Below are 17,832 nucleotides of genomic sequence, written 5' to 3'. Positions count from 1 at the left end.
GATATTTTTTATCTTCTGTTAATGTCACAACCATCTAAGTTCATTGGTTGATGAAGAGAGGAGGCTTACTTTGACTTGTTTAAGGGTTCAGACTTGTTTTTGCTTAGTCTTTATTTAGGCAGCAGATTGTTCTGGAAGTGTATGGTAGAGGAAGTTTGTTAACCTGTAGCCAGTGTTAACAAAGCTGGAGACTAAGCTTTTATTGAACATAGGATCTTTTAGTAAAAATCAGGGTTAAGAGAAGGAAAGTATTTCTTAAAGGTCATACATTCGCAAAAGTCTCTACTTGAAAACGTTGATATTATTTTTTATTGTTAATATGCTTATTTTTGTTTTGCTTGGAGACATGGTCCTATGTACCCAGAATGGGATTAAGCCTGTTCGCTAGACCTTGAACTCTTGACCTTCTTGCCCCTACCTCCTACTTGATGAGATATAGGCTATGTTCTCTCTACATGGCTATGTTATACTTTAGTTTTATAGATTCATTAATGTTATGTGTTTTATTTTCATATAAAATCACCATAGTCACCACAGAGCTTTGTTCTTGAAAGATTCATATAAACAGACACTGCTGCCCCCTGTCCCAGCTTGCCATGGTCAAACCCACAGTGTTCATAGACATCTTTGCTCATGGCAAGACCTTGGGTGGTAAGGCAAGATCTTTGAGCTATTTGCAGACAAAGTTCCAAGGACAGTAGGAAACTTTGATGCTCTGAGTACTGGCGAGAAAGTATTTGGATATATGCTTCCTTCTTTCATAGAATTATTTCAGGATTCATGTGCCCGTGCGTTGACTTCACAGGCCATAATAGCATTGTCAGTGGGTCCATCTGTGGAGAGAAATTTGAGGATGAGATCTTCATTATGATGTATACAGGTTATGGTATCTTGTCCATGGCAAATGCTAGACCAAACACAAACAGTTACTTAAGTTTTTATTTGTACTGCCAAGACTGAGTGGCTTAATGGCAAGTGTGTGATACTTAGGAAGGTAAAAGAAGCCACAGCACACTTTGGGTCCAGGAATGGCAAGACCAGTAAGAAGATCACCATTCTGACTGTGCACAACTCTATTTTTTTTACTGCAGGCCACTCCTTCTGTAGTTTAGAAGAGAAGCCCCAGCCCATCTGCTCACCATGCCCTGTAATCTAGATTCTGAAGGAAGACCTTTGTGTTCCATATTTTCCTCGTTCCTGTCCAGGTCTATCTGGATAGCAGAGTTAAGTTTATGACTATGAATAAACACTAAGAAAAAAAAGAAGACTCATGTACAATCTTTTCACTTAGAATATTAGACTTTTAAGACTATTTATTAACCACATACTCTAAGCCTTTAGTCTGAGTGGTGTTTTCCCTAGTTATAGGGTTTTCCTTGCCATTAGCTGATACTAAGTAGATACCTATGCAAAATAAAGTTTGTTCTCTCAGGAAATGCCTCCTTTTAAACCATACCAAATCAATCATATTTTCAAGGAACATCTCACGACATCCAATTCAATTTCTTTAGCCATTGTCTCTTGAGAACCTTGTATATAACAGGAAATGTAGTAAAAATTCAAAAATGAGGAAAATGGTTGAAGTTGTATCCCTAACTAAACTTAGCTTCAGTAAAATAGATTGACAACAACTATATAAAACCCAGGTAAGCAAAGGCAACCAAGATTGTCTAAAACATATTCTCAAATGTTCATTTTCAATAACTGCCCATGAATTAACTGGAGTATGAGTCTTCCTTTTCATTAGAACACTCAAATTCAACACTTCTCTTCTCCATCTATGCCCGGAACTGAGACTGTCCCACAGCCCTCAGACCCAAAACCTATCCCCAGAGAGCTGGTCTGCCAGGAGCACTCTCACTCCTAAGCTCACAGGTGGGACCCCACTTTCTCTCCACTGATTGTTCAAGGAGAGACCCACCTGGGGAGCACAACGGGCATGAAGCATCAGGGTGGTCTAGGACAGGACCCTTCTGTTCTCCATCTGTGTTCAGAGGTGGGGCTGTCCCACAGCTCTCGGATCCAAACTGCCTACAGAGAATTGATCTGCCAAGAATGTTTTCGTTCTAAGCCCACAGCCCACAGGTGGGATCTCACTTTCTCTTCACTACTGTCCAAGGAGAAATGATACAGGAACACAAAAGGGTGCAGGATCTACAGGGTGACTTGCCACAGGACCCTTCCGATCTCTATCAGCACTCAGAGCTGGGACTGTCCCAGCTCTCAGACCCAAAGCCTGCCCACAGAGATCTGATCTGCCTGGAGTGCTCTCACTCTTTAGCACATAGGTGGGACCCAATTTTCCTTCCACTGATTGTCCAAGGAGAGACCAGCCAAAAGCATGAGTGACGTGAAAGAAAAGGGGATCCTGCAACAGGACCCTTTTGGTTTCCCTCTGCACGCAGAGCTAAGGCTGTTCCACAGCACTCCAGACCCAAAACCTGCCCGGAGAGATCTGGACTCCCAGGAGAGCTCTCATCCTAAGATCACAGGCTCACAGGCTCACAGGCATACAGGTTCACAGACTCATAGGCCTACCAGAAGGACAAGCTCCAGTCAGAGACAGCAAGACCAACTAACATCAGATATAACCAGAAGGCAAGAGGCAAGCCCAAGAACCTAAGAAACAAAAACCAAGACTACTTGGTATCATCAGAACCTAGTTCTGCCACCACAACAATTGCTGGATATACCAATACAATAGAAAAAAAGATTTGGATTTAAAACCTGATCTCATGATGATGATAGAGGACTTTAAGAAGGATATAAATAACTCCTTTGAAGAAATGCAGGAGAACACAGGTAAACAAGTAAAGGCTCTTAAAGAGAAAACAAAAAAATCCCTTAAAGAGTAACAGGAAAACAAAACCAAACAGATGAAGGAATTGAACAAAACCATCCAGGACATAATAATGGAAATATAAACAATAAAGAAATCACAAAGGGAGATAACCCTGGAGATAGAAACCTATGAAAGAGGAGTCATAAATACAAGCATCACCGACAGTATACAAGAGATTGAAGGGAGAATCTCAAGAGGCAGACAATAACATACAATACATTGACACAATTGTCAAAGAAAATGCAAAAAGCAAAAAGCTCCTAACCCAAAATATCCAGTAAATCCAGGACAAAATGATAAGACCAAATCTAAGGATAATAGGTATAGAAGATACCCAACAAAGATTCCCAACTTCAAGGGCCAATAAGTACCTTCAACAAAATTATAGAAGAAAACTTCCCTAACTTAAAGAAAGAGATGTCCATAAACATACAAGAAGCCTACAGAACTCCAAATAAATTGGACCAGAAAAGAAATTCCTCCCATTGCATAATCTTCAAAACAACAAATATACAAAACAAAGAATATTAAACGCAGTAAGGGAAAAAGATCCCATAACACATAAAGGCAAACCTATCAGGATTACACCATACTTCTCAACAAAGACTATAAAAGACAGAAGATCCTAGACAGAAGTTATATGGATTCTGAGAGAACAGAAATGCCAGGCTAGGCTACTGTATCCAGCAAAACTTTCAATTACCATAGATGCCATACGAAGGAAAATAGATAGAAAACTTTAACACAAGGAGGGAAGCCACACCCTAGAAAAAGCAAGAAAGTAATCTTATTGCAACAAACCCAAAAGAAGAGAGCCAAACAAATGTAGTTCCACCTCTAACAATAAAAATAACAGGAAACAACAATCACTATTCCTTAATATCTCTTAACATCTATGAACTCAATTCCTCAGTAAAGACATAGACTGACAGAATGGATACATAAACAGGACCCAGCATTTTGCTGCATACGGGAAACACAAAACACTGAAAAGACAGACTGTACTTAAGAGTAAAAGGCTGGGAATTTTTTTCCAAGTAAATGATCCCAAGAACCAAGCTGGAGTAGCCTTTATAATAGCAAATAAAATGAACTTTCAAACAAAAGTTATCAAAAAAGATAAGGAAGCATACTTCATACTTCATTTTTCAAAGGGAAAATCTACCAAAATAAAGTCTCAATTCTGAACATCTTTGCTCCAAATACAAGGACACCCATACTCATAAAAGCTCACAAAGCTTTACATTGCACCTCACACAACAATAGTGAAATAATTCAATGCCCTACTCTCATCAATAGACAGATGATGGAAACAGACACTAAAGAGAGACACAGTGAAACTAACAGAAGTTATGAACCAAATGGATTTAAAAGATATGTCTAGAACCTTTCATCCTGAAACAAAAAATATACCTTCTTCTCAGCACTGCATGGTACCTTCTTCATAATTGACTATATAATTGGTAACAAAACAGGCTTCATCAGATACAAGAAAATTGAAGTAATCCCAGTCATCCAATCAGATCACCATGAACTAAGGCTGTTATTCAATAACAAACAAACAAACAAAAAAATACAAGAGAAATACTTTAAATACCTGGAAGCTGAACAATGTTCTACTCAATGACAACTTGGTTAAGGGAAAAATAAAGAAAGAAATTAAAGACTTTTCAGAATTTAATGAAAATGAAGATACAACATACCCAAAGTTATGGAATACAATGATAACAGTGCTAAGAGGGAATCTCACAGCTTTGAGTGCCTCCAAAAAGAAATTGGAGAAAACATACACTAGCAGCCTGACCTCACACCTGAAAGCTCTAGAACAAAAATAAGCAAATTCATGAAACAGCATAGATGACAGGAAATAATCAAGCTCAGTGCTGTAATCAACCAAGAACAAACAAAAAGAGCTATACAAAGAATAAACAAAACCAGTATCTAGTCCTTTGAGAAAATCAACAAATAGATAAAAGCTTATCCAGACTAATTAGAGGGCACAAAGACAGTACCCAAATTAACAAAATCAGAAATGAAAAGGGAGACATAGCAACAGACACTGAGGAAATTAAAAATATTATCAGATCTTAGTATGAAGCCTATACTCAACAAAACAGAAAAATCAGGAGAAAATGGACAATTTTCTAGACAGATACAAAGTACCAAAATTAAATCAGGATCAGATAAACCATATAAACAGTCCCTTATCCCCTAAAGAAATAGAAGCAGTCATTAAACCCTCTCACCTCCTGCAAAAAAAAAAAAAAAAGCAGTAGCAGATGAGTTTACCGTTGAATTCTATCAGACCTTCATATAAGACCGATACTCTTCAAAGTATTCCACAAAATGGAAACAGAAGGAACACTACCAAATCATTCCTTGAAGCCACAATTACGCTTATAACTAAACTACACAAAGAGCCCACAAAGAAAGAGTACTTCAGGCCAATGTCCCTCAAGAATATCAATAGAAAAATTCTCAATGAATTTCTTGCAAAACAAATCCAAGAACACATCAAAAAGATCACGCAGCGTGATCAAGTAGGCTTCATCCCAGGGATGCATGGATGATTCAATATACAGAAATTCACCAAAGTAATCTACTATGTAAACAAACTCAAAGAAAAAAATAAAACCACATGATCATCAAATTACATGCTGAAAAAGCATTTGGCAAAATTCAACACCCCTTCCTGGTAAAAAGTCTTAGAAAGATCAGGAATTCAAGGTCCATACCTAAAAATAGTAAAATCAATACATAGCAAACCAACAGCCAACATCAAAGTAAATGGAGAGAAACTTGAAGCAATCCCACTAAAATTGGGGACTAGGCAATTCTGCCCACTCTCTCTTCTTTTTCAATATAGTACTTGAAGTCCTAGCCAGAGGAATTAAACAACAAAAAGTGATCAAAGTGTTATAAATTGGAAAGGTAGAAGTCAAAATATCACTATTTGCAGATGATATGATAGTATACTTAAGTGACTCAAAAAATTGTACTAGAGAACATGTACAGCTGATAAACATCTTCAGCAAAGTGGCTGGTTATAAAATTAATTCAAACAAATCAGTAGCCTTCTTCTACTCTAAGGATAGTCAGGCTGAGAAAGAAATTCTGGAAATGACTCCCATCAGAATAGCCTCAAATAATATAAAATACTTTGGTTTGGCTCTCACCAAGCAACTGAAAGGTCTGGCAAGACCTTCAAGTCTCTGAAGAAAGAAATTAAAGAAGACTTCAGTGGATTGAAAGATCTCCCTCGCTCATGGATTGGCAGGACTGATATAGTAAAAATGGCTATCTTGCTGAAAGCAATCTAATCTACATATTCAATGCTATCCTCATTAAAAATCCAAATGGATTCTTCATAGAATTAGAAAGAACAATTTAGAAATTCATTTGGAATGACAAAAAATCAGGATAGTGAAAACTATTCTCAGCAATAAAAGAACTTCTTGGTGAATCACCATACCTGACCTCAGGGTTTATTAGAGAGAAGTAGTAATATACTCTGCAAGGAATTGGAACAGAGACAAGCAGGAATATCAATGGAATAGAATTGAACACCCAACAATGAACTCACATACCTATGGTCACTTGATCCTTGATAAAGGATCTAAAAGTATCCACTTGAGAATGACAGCATTCTTAACAAATGGTGCTAGTTCAACTGGAGGTCAGCATGTATAAGAATGAAAATTGACCCTTTCTTTTCTCCTTGTACAAAGCTCAAGTCAAAGTTTATCAAAGACCTCCACATAAAACAAGATATGCTAAAGCGAATAGAAGAGTAGGTGGAGAAGATCCTTGAACACATAGGCACAGGGGAAAAAATTCCTTAACAGAACACCAATGGCTTATGCTCTAAGATTAAGAATTGACAAATGGGACCTCATAAAATTGCAAGACTTCTGCAAAGCAAAGGACACTGTCAATTGGAGAAAATGGCAACCAACAGATTCAGAAAAGATCTTTACCAATCCTACATCCAAAAGAGGGATATCATCTAATATATACAAAGATTTCAAGAAGTTACAATGCAGAGAATCAAATAATCCTATTAAAAATGGGGCAGAGAGGGGTTGGGGATTTAGCTCAGTGGCAGAGCGCTTGCCTAGGAAGCGCAAGGCCCTGGGTTCAGTCCCCAGCTCCAAAAAAAAAAAAAAAAAATGGGGCACAGAGCTAAACAAAAACTCAACTGAGTAATACCAAATGGCTGAAAAGCACCTAAAGAAATACTCAACATCCTTAGTCATCAGGGAAATGGATATCAAAAGAACTCTGAGATTCCACCTCACATCAGTCAGAATGGGTAAGATCAAAAACTCAGATTACAGTAGATCCTGGAAAGAATGTGGAGTAATAAGGACACTCCTCCATTTTTAGTGGGGTTGCAAGCTGGGACAACCACCCTAGAAATCAGTCTGGCAGTTTCTCAAAAAATTGAATATAAAACCCAGCTTTAACACTCCTGGGGGTACACCCAAAAGATGCTCCAACATGTAACAAGGACACATTCTCCACTATGTTCATAGCAACCTCATTTGTAGTAGCCTGAAACTGGAAAGAACCCAGATGTCCTTCAACAGAGGAATGGATACAGAAAATGTGGCACATTTTCACAATGCAGTAAGACTCAGCTATTAAAACAATGACTACATGCAATTCTTTGGCAAATGGATGGAACCAGAAAATATCATCCTGAGTGAGGTAACCCAATCACAAAAGAACACAGGTATGCACTAATTGCTAAGTGTCTATTAGCCCAAAAGCTTGGAATATCTAAGAAAAAATTTATAGATCCTATAAAGCCAATGAGAAGAAAGACCCAAATGTAGATGCTTCGGTCCTTCTTAGAAGGCAGAACAATGTACTCATGGGAGGAAACACAGGGACAAAGAGTGGAGAAAAGACTGAAGGAAAGGACATCCAGAGACTGCTTCACCTGGGGATCCATTCCATATGCAGCCACCAAACCCAGTTGCTAATGCCAAGAAGTGCTTTCTGACAGGAGCCTGATATGAATGTCTGCTGAGGGGCTCTGCCAGAGCCCTACTGATACAGATGAAGATGCTTGCAGCCAATCATTGGACTGAACAAGGGGACCTCAATGAAGGAGCTGAAGAGGTTTGAAACGCCAAAAGAACAACAACTATGTCATCAAACCAGACCCTACCAGAGCTCTGAAGGCCTAAACCACCAACCAATGAGTACACATGGAGGGACCCATGCCTACCCCATGTGTTGTAGAGGATGTCATTGTTCAGCATCCGTAGAAGGAAAAGCCCTTGGTCTTGTGCAGTCTCTTTTCCCCAGTATAGGAGAATGCCAGAACATTGAGTTGGAAGTTGGTTCGTGGGAGTGGGAGCATCCTCAGAGAATTGGGGAGGGGTTATGGTAGTGGGGACAGACATTTGAAATGTAAATACAATAAAATATCCAAGAAAAATAAAATTAAAAAGTAACCCTCAAATTACGTTGACAGTTCCCAAAGGGCAGGAAATCTTTGTCATTAAGCCTCTCAAGATTCATTATTTATTGCTGAGTGACTGTTGCCCAAATCTACATGTGTAGCCAACACTATAACCATACTCTTAACAGCACCATGTGGAGTAGAAATGAATTAAGTGAAAGATGATCCTTAAGAAGGGAAAATGGGTAGAAGATTAGCCAAGAGAACAAACAACTTAGGAAACTACTGCCTTCATCCATCAGCCTTCAAGTGACACCATTGAACTCACCTACTAAGCCTTTCATGTGAGCTTAGAGATATAGAATAGACAAGTACATAGAGAATAACTGGGGACAAAGATGAATTGTCAAAGAAATCCTAAGGAAGTCTTCATTAAAGAAGTCACATTTAAGTAAAGACCTAAAATATAAGCCTGGTCAAGTAATATGGAGTAAGGGGTGGTGCATGCCACTGCGAAGGATTTGAATGTGACTATATCCAGAGACAGAAACTATACGACTTCCAGATTGGTAGCTTGTAGTTAGCTGATTGGAAGTAAGGGTGTGGGAGAAGGGTGTAGAGTTTAAAACAATAAACTAATTCAGAGAGGTGATATTCACTTGTTTTTCCTAAGTGTAATTCATGGACATACACTTTAATTATTCTCAAGGTCATTCACAGTTCGTTTCTAAAGATCAGAAGTCTAAGTAGAGGACAGACACTTGCTAATCAGTTGTGCTTTAGGTTCCTCGTGATGTTGTTGTGAACCATAATGATTCTGGATATGGTTACAAAAATTTTTTTACACTGATGATATTTACATTTATTTATTGCTTGCATGTTTGTATGCATGCACATGTGTGTGTGGTGTTGTAAGTGCTTTTGTGTGTAGGTACACGTATATAAAAGAGCACGTATGAAGTATGAGTGCAATTTCCAACTTCCATTATACTGATTTAGGGAATAAATGTATCAGTCTTGGCAGGTACCTTTATGAGCTGACCAATCTTTCTCGTCCTGTCTATCCATTTTACTAATTGAATTGGAAGTGATAAAAGCAAGGGACACTCAGGAGACCTCCAAGATTTGTTTTGGGTATCTAGATAAAAACTGATACTATTTGTGGAAATGAGAAAGGTAGAAGAGGCACACTTTTGAAAGATATGGACATCCTCACATTTCAAAGACCTTTGCATGACTGCTGGAAATATATTGGGCACTAAAGACATTCCAGAATTTGGTGAGGATGGACACCTTGGTGGGAAGAATTGTTTGCTACTCCCTTATTTGCCATTAACTTCATTCCAGAGATTTCCAAGATGCCTTTCCCACCCATTAAATGAACACCTTTATCTCACAGTATAAGTATCTCAACAGGGGCCACTCACCTAAGCCAGAAACCGTTTTCCAGGTGCTCTTGGATTATTATTTCTTGGAGAGTCCTCATTATTCTTAACAAATGTATTTCTTCCATATATATATATAATATATATATGCCTTGAACATGACAGGATACTCAGCTGCCCTTGTCCCCTTGTCCCTTTGGCACTCAAACACAAGTGAGATCAAATAAGAAGCAAAGATATTTATGTGATATATATATATATATATATATATATATATATATATATATATATATCCACTCACTTTGGCAATTATATTTTTGAAATGGTAACAGTAAGAAAATGGAATGTTATACTGAGAAGGCTGAAGTCTTACCCAACCAAAGGAAATACTTGTCTCCTGAAAGACTTTTGTAACTTATCAGACCTCCTTGCAGAAGAGACTTGACAAATAAATGATGGAAGGGAGGGGTGGGTGGGGAATCCAGCTTTAACTGAGACTGCTTTGCTTTATGCACAACTATGACCATTTACTTTCATGTCAGATCCATTACAGGGCCCCTAAAGATTGACTTGGAAAGGGGTTCATTGTATCTCTTCCCAAAATGCCTCATTTAATAAAATCTGTTTCTGCTTTTCAAGATAAATTCAGATCTCTTAATTTTTTTTAATTGAGGATGGGAGCTTGCTCTGTTACAGCCAGAGCCTAGTTTGCCCTCAACATTGAGAACAGATTGTGAAGAATTAACTACAAAGTAAGGGTAAAAAATTTTCCACATGGTAGATGAGTCAATGATAAGGGTAATTCCAGAAGATCGCCAAGGTGTTTACAGTCAACTGTGTTCAGAGTTCGGGGCTAAGTGTTGGATGGAACTCTTGAGATTTACATTTTCTCTGGTGTTCAGAGCTGCTGAGCTTGCACTCCTACTCTTATGTGTACTGTTTACCTTGCAGGACATAGCCAGGTTTTCAAAAGTGAAAAACATAAGAGACATAGTGGAATGGAATTGAACCATATGGGACCTGGCAAGGGCTGAGTTATAGCAGCCCGCCAAAAACGGCCAACTATTCTCTATCTCTGACTTTGTTTTTATATATCAACTTCTCCAAGTCAGTTTTCTGCTTCCTGCTCACTCCTTCCTATTATATGCTCTGGATCTCCCACTTTCAAGTGCCTCCAACATCACCACCATGGGCAGTGTAACCCAGAAAATCCCATCTCTTCTTCTCTGGAAGTTCAATATCTACTCCTTCTAGTGACCCTTGGCTTCTCTTATACCACTGGTAGGGAGCACTCTTCTGGGCATTGCATAGACTCAATGCTGCCACCACTAAAGACCTTTTTGGTGATGTAAAACCATAATACCTAAATGAAAATATTATCTCCCCCCCAAAACACAACTAGAACAATGAAACCCACTAAGAAACAAAGGGCAACATCAAGTCCTGTTACAGAATGCAAAACTCCTCTAAGAAAACCCACTATACATTGATGCAGCATATGGACTTTCAGAGACAGAAAGGCAAAATTAAGTTAAGGCAAATCCACAGAGGAAAAGATTAGAAAAATCCATTGATGTGGGGAAGGGAATGCAGGGGCACTGAGAAATAAAGTTGTATTAGGTAAGAAACAGCTCCAGTTCTAGGGTCCTCCACAAAATGATTATCAGAGCCACCAAAGGCCAATAGCTTCATAGACCTTTGTCCCACTAAATATAAGAATGGTTTTCAGGATCATCAAGAGGATGAGATTCTGGGGGAAATAAAGAAAGTTCATTCTCAGTTCCTAGGTGATAACATAGAGAAAAGATGAAAGAGAGGTATGGGAGCTCCTGTATAGCAGGAACAGGTCCTGAGGCTGCTGTCTTGGGCTGAGAAACCTTCAGTGTGCTAAAGAATGGCTGGGAATGTTGAGCTGTTCAGTCCAGAAATCCCAGGGACATGCCTCTCCCTCAGGAATACTGTCAAGCAGCTGTGTTCACACAGGTACTATGGAAAAGAAGAACAAATTAAAGCTTGAGGTAAAGCCTTAATTCCCACCTGGTTTGGGCATTTCTGGCCTTTTGGCTTGGACAGAATTGCCTATAATACCATAAGCCTTTTCATCTTCTGGACAAGGAAAAGAGGCAGGAAGCCTCAAGTTCCCAATTTAAACCAACTGCTTGAACTGGTTCTCCTCCCAATACCATTTAATAATAAAAGCCAGTTTCTTAAAAACCTAACTCCAATTATGCTGGGAGCCATCAGATCAACAAGGCCAGGGACTACATAAAAAGACCCATCATTACTTTTTAATTACTAGTAATTGCAGCCTGGTATTGTTTGCATCTTGATTAGTCAATTCAATTTCCTTGAAAAGGAGTGGACTTTGATCTGGTCCTAATTACACCTTGGTGTTTATAATTTCTTATCAGCCCTTTATCTGGAAAGGTGATTTATACTAACACAGAGAAAAGTAGGCCATCATCCAAGTGGCACCAAATGAAAGAGAGGTTAAGAGACTCAAGTAATACCCCAAATGCTGATAAAAGAATATTCCCTGAAGGAAAGATTCAGAAGGCTGGAAAAGGAAGCCATTCGGCTCAGGACCAGGAATGGGAGTACTCCTCCTTCCAGCTTTTCCAAGCAATCTCTGTTTATTCAGAGGCACACTGGCCTTCTGGGGATTTCTGCTGTCTGGACTTTAGTGGAAAATCTTACACTCATCAGTGCTGGAATATGGGTGGGACGTAGGCTGGGTTACTAGCTTGTTCTTTTCACTGGGTCTCTAGCCATCACTTTTGACTGTTTATCCATTGTACTTCCTCCTCTCTTTTCTTGATTTTTTAAAAGACTTTATTTATTTTATGTATGTGAGTACGTTGTAACTACATCCAGACATACCAGAAGAGGGAATTGAATCCCACATGGTTGTGAACCTGCATATCATTGCTAGGAATTGAACTCAGGACTTCTGGAAGAGCAATAAGTGCACTTAAACATTGAGCCATCTCTCCATTCGCCTTTTTTATTTCTATATACACACATTAATTTGTTTGTATGTTTTTATGTTTATAGACACATGTACTACTGTATTTGTGGGTCAAAGAAAAACCTTTCAAGAGTTGTCCTTTATTCAGGGGCACATTTTATACACAGCTATTTTGTTGGCCTTCTGATATTTTAAAATTATATACTTTTATTATTTAAGACTTATTAGGCCAAGTAAATTATATTTGAAATGTGTTATTATTACTAATTTTGAGTGTGTGTGTGTGTGTGTGTGTGTGTGTGTGTGTGTGTGTGTGTGAGTGATATGTCTCTGAGTGAAGATGCATGTACTATGGAATATACATACAGATCAGAGGCTAATATTTGAGGGTCAGTTCTCTTTCTGCAATTGGGTTCTGGTATTGATTTCAAGTTCTCAAATGAAAAGCACTTTTATATAATGAAGTCATCTGTGGATATCCTTAGGCAATATACTTTTTGTCATAAGAAAAATTACAGCAATACATGTAGTTCCTTTATATTTCTCTGGGACAGAACCAATTTAGACATTTGTAACAGTTCTTTGTATGAGTGCAGTGAATTTTATTGATGTACAAGAGAGTGGGACACCCTAAGCCCTTCCTCTTCTTCTGGGCATCTGGTTTGAAACTATGAGGAGAGATTGTGGTTTCAGTTGGGACAGGGACACCACAGCAGCTGAGTAACACTGTCTTTCTTGGTCTCATATTCTTGATGGGGTGGATGGTCAAGGACTTCTTAAATCTTAGAGGCCATGAAGTCTATGAGGTTCATTCCCACCCCTGCTTTGCTGTGGCCAAATTCATTGTCATACTAGGAAATACTCTTTACAAAATTGTCACTAAGACCAATGCTAGCCCCAGCATAAAAGATGGAAGAAGGGACATCATTCTTAAAATTGGAGGAGATAGTTTGGCACACAGTACAGCCCAGGTTGCCCTTTAGTTGTCCCTCAATAGCTGCTTCACCAACTTCTTCATGTCATTATATTGGCAGCTTTCTCTAGGTGCTATGTTAGATCAATGATGAATACATTGGAGGTAGAAATGCAAAAGGTTATAGCAGTGAGATTCCTGTTCAGTTCTAGAATGACCTTGCCTACAGACTTGGTAGCACCATGCAGAGAAGATATTCTGGGTAGCCCCATGGTGATCAAGAAACAGCTTCTCAAAGGAAACATTCCCAGTATTCAACGTGGCAGTAATCTCACAGAGTGTGGTCAGGAGTTCTTTCATAATACTAGAGTTGTCACGGATGACCTTTACCAAGGGCCTCTGAAGTTGGCGATATAGAAAGCATTGTCAATAATCTTAAATGAGTTGCCATACTTCTTGTGGTTCACACCCATCAGAAACATGGGTGAATCATCAGAAGGGGCAGAGATGATGACCCATTCAGTATCACCCTTAAGTTGAGCCCCAGACTTCTCTCTGTTGGGTGAGACATCAGTAAATTCCAAGAATATATTCTGCACCAGCATTACCCCTTTGATATGGGCAGGGTCTTGCTCCTGAAAGATGGTGATGGCTCTCTCATTGATAACAGTTTCTTGTTGTCAGCCTTGACTGTGCGGTTGAACTTGCCATGTGTAGATTTGTACTGAAACATGTGGACCATATAATTAAGGGCATTGATGGCAATAATATCTTCTTTACCACAGTTGAAGAAAGCCATGCTTAACGTAACTAATATGGCCAAATACACTCCAACCTTTGCTATCCTGTCCCAGGATGAAGCTGACTTAGCTATGTCTCATTTCATACTCACTCACTAGGTGTCTCATACTGGTCTTGAACTTATGGAGATCCTCCTGTATCAGCCTCCTGAGGATTCAATTACAAACTTGGACCATCAAATTCCAAGTGATACTACTATTCCACTTTATTTCAAAAATGATACAACTTAGGCTAGTAATTTATTCCTATTAACAAGGGTAGCAGCAAAAATAGGCCACGAAGTTTGCCAACAGAAAGCCTTATCTCTATATAGAAATCCAGAGACAGCATCATCTCTGCTGACACAACACTGGATTTAGGGCTCAGATAGCAATCTGAACTCAAAATTTCATCTCAAACTATATATTTCCTTCAAAGGTAGTTTGTCTTTTCATTCTGAGGGTTAGAGACATATGGAAGGATGAGGAGTGTGTCAGTGAAGGCTCAGAGGAGTGCTTGGCACTGTTGTGAAGTTTGATTAAATCAGACTCTGTTTTAGCAGACAAAAGGAATTCCTTTTCAGGGGAAAAAATTACGTGAACTGACCTCCCAGCTATTTCACCTAAAATCATCCTCCACTTTCCTAACTTGCTAGCACTGAATCACATACTTCTCATTGTTCTTCCAGTTATCTCTCCATCAAACAGCTGCTGCCTTTACACAAGTGCTCATTAACGTTAGCATCCAGCCATTGCTATTCTACTAAAAAGTCAAAAAATCTATGACATATCGTTCCACTGTAATGGATGAGTAGCATGTGTGAGTGAGCAGTCAAACAGAGTCTTCCTCATTGGAGGTACACAGGTTTAGAATAAGTTCTGTCAATTTGGGCTAGATACCGAAACTTGGCCCATGGGCATCATGAGCAAGTACTCTATCAAGGACATAACAGGTCTAGAAAGAGTTGACTCAAGATATTAAGAATATCCTCCAACTCGTTAACAGTCAATACTTTTATAAAAAGGGATACTCGGGGACCTACTTCCTCCTTGATGGTGACCCTTGCCACATCTTCAAACCTTCATTCTTTGGATACTAAGGTTGGGAGTCATCCCTACTTCTGGAGTGATATCCATTCCTGGCTCCAAGATAGTTGAGGTTTAAACAATGAAGATGAGCAGATGAATGTAGGAATTTAGCCATTTAGACTGAAAGAAAGAAAAAAGAAAGAAAGGAAGAAAGAAGAAGAAAACAAAAAAGGAAAGCTGATAAGGGAACTGTTTAAGAATTACTTATGAATTTCAAAATGATTTCTAAAGTAATTAAATTCACCAAGCAAATGAGGTTGACGCTGAATGCAACCAGTGTAAGGAACTGGGAACAGCTTTTCCATTTCTTTGCTAAATAATTTAACACTTTGTCTTTAAATAACCACTACAGAAACCTCCTACTCTTCCTCCTGCTCCTCTGCCTCCACCTTTCTCTTTGGCTCTGGTCTTTCTCCTATCGACTTCTAACTAGGACCCTTCTTTCTCCCAGTTGGTCAACTCTGTCTGTTCCTATCCTCTATTCTTCTACATATACAAGTTTGTGTGTATATATGGGGGTGTGCCTACTTAATGTGTGAAAGAAATCATAGAATATTTCAGTGTATGTACAATAAGTGTAATATGTCATCCATTCCCAATGTCCAGTTAAATTAAATATTGACATAAATATTATTGGCACACAAATGCCTGCATACACATACTATACAAGAAAATGAAAGAAAAGCTTCTTTTCCATTATGAGAGAAGTCAGTATACTGAGAATGAGAATGTTGATATTGTTCTTCATGCTAAAAGAATCGTGTCTTCATAGAAACATTCTTTTTGTCTTTCTTTCTTCATGACTTTGATTAAGACTCAGCACTTTATTAAAAGAATATATAAAGTACGTAATCATAGTCCAAACTACTTAATTTACCACAGGCAATCTTCCCTTATGGACATTGTCAGTGAAGCTTTCTTCATGGGGAAGTAAAGTATAAGCTAAGTGCAACAAGGTAAGCAGATGTTCTACAAAGTAACTCAAACACTTGGAGGTTTACCTGCTGCATTCTCTATTTCAAAGCAGTGCTCTTGGACATCCATAGTCCCCATTAGTAGTGCTTAGATCTGAATCATGCTTGCTGAAAAGAAAAAAAAAGCTTTACTGAGGTAAATACACTCTACAAGTTCAGTCCCAGAACAGAAGAACTAGCCAGTGGTTAAAAAGTAAAACCTTGACTTGCTTAAGTCAGATTCATAAAGTCAGAGGAGTTAGAGAACAAATGTTTAACAACTCAACTTCCTCGTATTATTTCCTTTTAATAAATGAGAAAATGGAGTTGTCCTATCTTCCCTTAGGAAGGCAAATATAGATGTTTAGCACATGACGTGCCACTTAAAAGTTTATATGTGAAAATGTTTTCACGTAGTTCTAAATCAACTTTAGTTCTGCTGCTGTTTTGAACAAGTCATAAAATACCATTTACAAAAAGGTATAGCTGGGGACATGCATCAGGGTAGGAGGTAAGAAACTACAAAGGGCCCAAGTTTTGGTAGTTCACAGTCAGCTGTTACTACAGTTCCAGGGATTGGACTCACTCCTCAGCACTCTTCACACACCCACACACATGAGCACTTAGCCCATACAGAGAAACAGTTGGAAAATAATTGTTAAAATTGAATAAGAGCATAAGCCTAAATATTCACTGCATTTCTAAGAATACAATTTTCTAAGAAAATAAGTTTGAAGTTAGTACCATGATGTTATCTATATTCTTGTTTTGTGGTGACATCTCAGTGGTTCACCAGTCTTTCCTGCTTCCTCCATTTACTCCATTGACTTTCCTACATTATGGCATTATGCCTTGCTAATACCAAGGTGGAGTAATTCCTTAGGTCCTTTATGCTTTTGAGACAAATGATTCTCAATCATTCTGTTAGCTTAGTCTACATTCACTAGTATCAGCCTTGACTTTGTGGTTTATGTGGGTACAAAGTCCAGCAAACAAAATATAACCCTAATGACTCTCCTGATACCTTCCCGTAAGAATACTGAGACTTCCTTTATTACAGCCCCAGAATTTCTTCAATGTCAACAATAATTCCAGATGCCCGGATGGTTCCAGTCCTCCCTCAGTGTCTTCCATTTGGTGAAGACAGTTATTTCTCATGGACTTTGTCTTATACCCACCCCTTAGAATCACTCTCATAGGTTTCGAGGGCTGTAGTCTGTATGTTTTCTTCTCTGTAGTGTTTTATGATGTCTCTTATCTCCCAAATCCAGAATGGCTTCTCAGAATATGCTGAAATCATTCTCTTATAATGCCTAGAACTGGAAGACTTATAGGGAGAGACAATGGCTGAACACTCCAAGAACAAGTGTTTCCTCAAAGCATAACCAGCACATGGAACCCGTATTTGCATAGATTTGGGCTTATATGTATACAAATAACAACCTAAACATGCCTAGAAAATTCCCCCAAAATGTCAGTCTAACATTCCT

At 38.6% G+C, this 17,832-nt stretch overlaps 1 long non-coding RNA gene across 4 annotated transcripts in view; it reads right to left on the bottom strand.

Annotated features, from left to right (window-relative positions):
• LOC102556035 (uncharacterized) overlaps positions 1-17,832 on the bottom strand; it is a 68,727-nt gene that overhangs the window by 30,629 nt on the left and 20,266 nt on the right. For 2 of the 4 annotated variants that reach the window (XR_005503652.2, XR_001837616.3), the window contains exons 2-4: positions 16,391-16,471; positions 15,344-15,509; positions 12,308-14,245 (exon numbers count right to left, since the gene is read on the bottom strand). This is a non-coding gene — a long non-coding RNA (uncharacterized LOC102556035). Of the gene's footprint in view, positions 1-488; positions 834-12,307; positions 14,246-15,343; positions 15,510-16,390; positions 16,472-17,832 lie in introns of those variants that run through there. The other 2 variants (XR_005503650.2, XR_005503651.2) reach the window with 2 other exon arrangements.

This window comes from Rattus norvegicus, chromosome 4, assembly GCF_036323735.1.
Source record: "Rattus norvegicus strain BN/NHsdMcwi chromosome 4, GRCr8, whole genome shotgun sequence".
Classification (NCBI taxonomy): Eukaryota; Metazoa; Chordata; class Mammalia; order Rodentia; family Muridae; genus Rattus; species Rattus norvegicus.
This window is presented reverse-complemented; position numbering and strand designations above follow the sequence as displayed.